This window comes from Sminthopsis crassicaudata, chromosome 6 (genome assembly GCF_048593235.1).
Source record: "Sminthopsis crassicaudata isolate SCR6 chromosome 6, ASM4859323v1, whole genome shotgun sequence".
NCBI classification, from domain to species: domain Eukaryota; kingdom Metazoa; phylum Chordata; class Mammalia; order Dasyuromorphia; family Dasyuridae; genus Sminthopsis; species Sminthopsis crassicaudata.
This window is the reverse complement of record NC_133622.1, coordinates 115,109,419-115,112,926: the sequence shown is the minus strand read 5'-3', so window position 1 is coordinate 115,112,926 and position 3,508 is coordinate 115,109,419. Positions and strand designations below refer to the sequence as shown.

The window sequence follows — 3,508 nt, the reverse complement described above, 5'->3', positions numbered from 1 at the left end:
CTCAGACTAAAAAGATTAGTACAAATAGTCTCAACAATTTAACCAAGTTCACTGTTTAGGTAAAACCAATTAGGAAGTATATTACCAGCTAGTAAATTCAAAGTAAATGGGTTTTGTCTTTCAATTTACATTGCATCATTAAATTTCAAAGCTTAGTGCTTGTATTAGCATTGTGCTTTATTTTAATCAGGCTATTCACTTTTTTTTTACTTATTCAAGTATACTAGGGTTATAGATATTTCCACATGGTAATAAGATGCACACTGTCAAAAGTGGCTCATCTACCATGATAATAAAAATTCTTTTGCATTTTTAAAGCACAGAAATAATTTTTGGCTGTCTGTGTGGCTGGTTATTAATTTTTTTATGTGTCAGAAAATTCAAGTTAGTTATTATAGAAAACTTTCATAAATTAAGATGATTCCTAGATATTTTTTTCGACTGATGATCAGAAACCATTATGAAGAGCTGAAAAATCTTAGTCTAGTAAATATTTTGTAGGAGAGGTGATCTCTGAAAGTTGTTAGCCTCCAATATAATTGAAATGGATTTCACCTCCAGTCTAATGCATATAAGCTGTAAAAACATCCTTCTTCCTATGCAGGTGTATATTATGTAGATATATAAATCCAATAAAGTCAACATGGAGTTCAGTCTAGTTTAGTTCAGTCACTAAAAGAAGATTCACTATCTGAACTTTCTTCGGCATTTGCTTCACCTTCCCTATCAGGCACTGGAGCATCTGGCCTCTCAAGAAGATCTGGGTCCAATCTTTCAGATATCATTTTGTTTCTTATTGCCATTACAGGAACACCCACTTGAACTATTTTGAGATATCTGGCATATCTTGGATCCTTGGCTACAGTTAAGATATTTTCTGCTGCTGCTTCACATTTCTGTAGTCCAGTGTCTTGTATACTGTTCTCAGACTGAGGAGACAAAGATGACTGTTGACCTGAGGGAGCTTCAGAACCATTTGTAATACCATTAAACATTTGCAGTTGATATTTCAAATTTGACATCTTCCAGACCCGGAATAGATGATAGCTTTGCATCCAAAATATTGAGAGTTGTTTCAATTTGTTGAATCCAAAGAGAAAGCCGAGAACTTCTCTTCACAAACTGTAGAAAATCGGTTGAGGAATTGTACTGTGTGTACCACAAACTGGTTTAGAAATGCAACCATTCTTTTCTGTTGAATTGCTGGCACCTTGGTCAGGTCTACGCCCGACCCCATCAGAGGCAGCCCGTCCTCGTCCATGGCCTCGCCCCACACCCCCTGCTTTCCCAGCCCAGGCCCCGGGAGCGGCTCCCGACTGGCGCCCTCAGTCAGAGATCCCATGGCCCTCGTTAAATACAAAATTAATAAAGTCTCTGTCGCTTCTCTTTACATAAATGTCATCCCATGGTAAAAGACTTTTAGTAGATTCCCCCCAAAAGAAGTGAATAAGCCTAAGGGAGGGCCAAAAGCCCTGGATTAGAAAAAATATAGGTGCTGCTATTAATAAGAAAATTTTGCAATCAAAGTAGAATGTCTCAAGTGGTCTCCCTTGAGGATAGAAGGTCATCATTCACTTCCCCAGTCTCATTTGAGATGTGTTTTTAACTGCTCTGAAATGCCTTGCAAAGACAGACACACCTTTTCTTTCCTAATTACAGTGGCATTTTCCAATATTGAAAGTAGTCTGAAAATGAGGAGAGGGGCTTCAAAGTAGTGATTCAGGACAGTTGTGCTATATAGAACATCTAAAATAAGCTGTCAACTGCCCCCACCCCCAACTAGGATGAGCCCCTTTGGAACTAGTCCATTCAATTCAATTTTAGGAACATTTGTTGTTGTTGTTCCCTTACGTTCCATTTTTCATGACCCTATGAACTTTACTCTCCATGGGGTTTTCTTGGCAAAGAAAATGGAGTGATTTTCCATTTCCTTCTTCAATTAAGACAAACAGTATTAAGTGACTTACCCAGGATTATGTAGTTAGCAAGTTTCTGAAGTAAAATTTGAATCCAAATCTTACTGACTGCCATTTAGCTACCCCTATTGTTAGGCCCTGTACTAATCTCAAGACAAAATTAAATCAACAAGTACTTATTAAGTGCTTGATATATATATTAGACACTGAACTAAATACAAAATCAAAATTAGAACAGCCTCTGCTCTCTAAGAGCTACAGAGAAAAGTAAATACACAAAGAAGATAAAGTAAATAAGCTTATTCAATGACACTCTGATCCTTATTGTTTATAACAATATTTTCATTTCCAATCAAGTCTTCTCTTTCACTGATTTACCATTTTTCACCCTATCTCTGCTATGCTTGGCTTGACCTCTGAGGAGAGGTGAGAAGTTTTGGAAGAACAGAAGCAGCATTCAAAATCTTCATGGAAAAGGTAAAACCAGAAGTTAAGCTGAGACTGCTAACATTCCTTTACACTTGCCTGTGTCCTGCCAGTTACTCCAGGTTCTCTGATCATGATCCCTTATCAAGAACCCTGAGAACCAGGACTCTTACATATCAGCTTTATTCCTTGGAGCTCTAGCACATGCCAGAGTGTAATGTTCTCTTCTCTAAAATATAATGTTCTCTGAGAGCAGGTTTCTTGAGGAGCTTCTGGAGGCAGCCTTCCTTTCAGGTCAGTGTAATCACCCTGGAATGCAGCCAGGAATTAAAGTCCAAATCTTTTATTGTGTCCTTCAAAGTCTTGAATCTTTTCCTGGGCCCAGTTAGCTTTCTTAGAGGCCTATCTCTCTCCTTGGTTCCTAGAACTCTTGCTGCTAGTCCTTTGTCTTTTCCAGCTCCTTTAAAGGTGTGAACTAAGTACATAAGCATTAGCACCTTGTTTCAAGTTCTGGCCCATAATACCAGAGAATGATGTATTTTCCTTGCTCCCTAACTTACTATCTTTGTAGCATTCATAGAGAGTAGGAATAGTAAGCAAAGCTAGGTACAAAGTGCCCAATTCTAAATCTCAGACATTGAAAAGCATGAAATGTTGATCATCTGTCAAGTCTGACTTGGCAAATATTCATCCCATCTGGATAGGTATTAGGGTTACCAAGGAAAGATAATATGCTCCTAGGATGGATAGGGAAGAAATCTTGGCAAGTTCATGATGGAAAAGAGGCTATCACCTTGTACCATTGGGCCCAAAAACTCAGTTTTCATTGACAACAAAACAACCCTATATATAGAATTTAGTGGGTCCTCTACCATAGAAAAATGGGAAATGCTCTATGACAACAATAAAATAGACAAGAATTTGATCATTCTTTGAATGAAATGGTTACAAATATTCCAAGTAATAGATATTTGAAGTATTTGAATGGGTCTAAGAAATCATCAGAATGGATCCATTTTCACTAGGACACATAATAATAACTAACATTTGCATTGTACTTTTTGGTTTGTGAAGTACTTAACAAATGTTACTTGCATTAGAAAAAAAATAACAAAATTCATTTGGAAGAACAAAAAGTCAAGAATACCAAAGGAACTAATAAAAAT

The 3,508-nt window shown here is 37.1% G+C and overlaps 1 pseudogene; it reads right to left on the bottom strand.

Moving 5' to 3' along the window:
• Positions 1-665: 665 nt before the first annotated feature.
• LOC141546592 (WASH complex subunit 3 pseudogene) lies at positions 666-1,261 on the bottom strand (annotated as a pseudogene).
• Between the last annotated feature and the right edge of the window lie 2,247 nt (positions 1,262-3,508).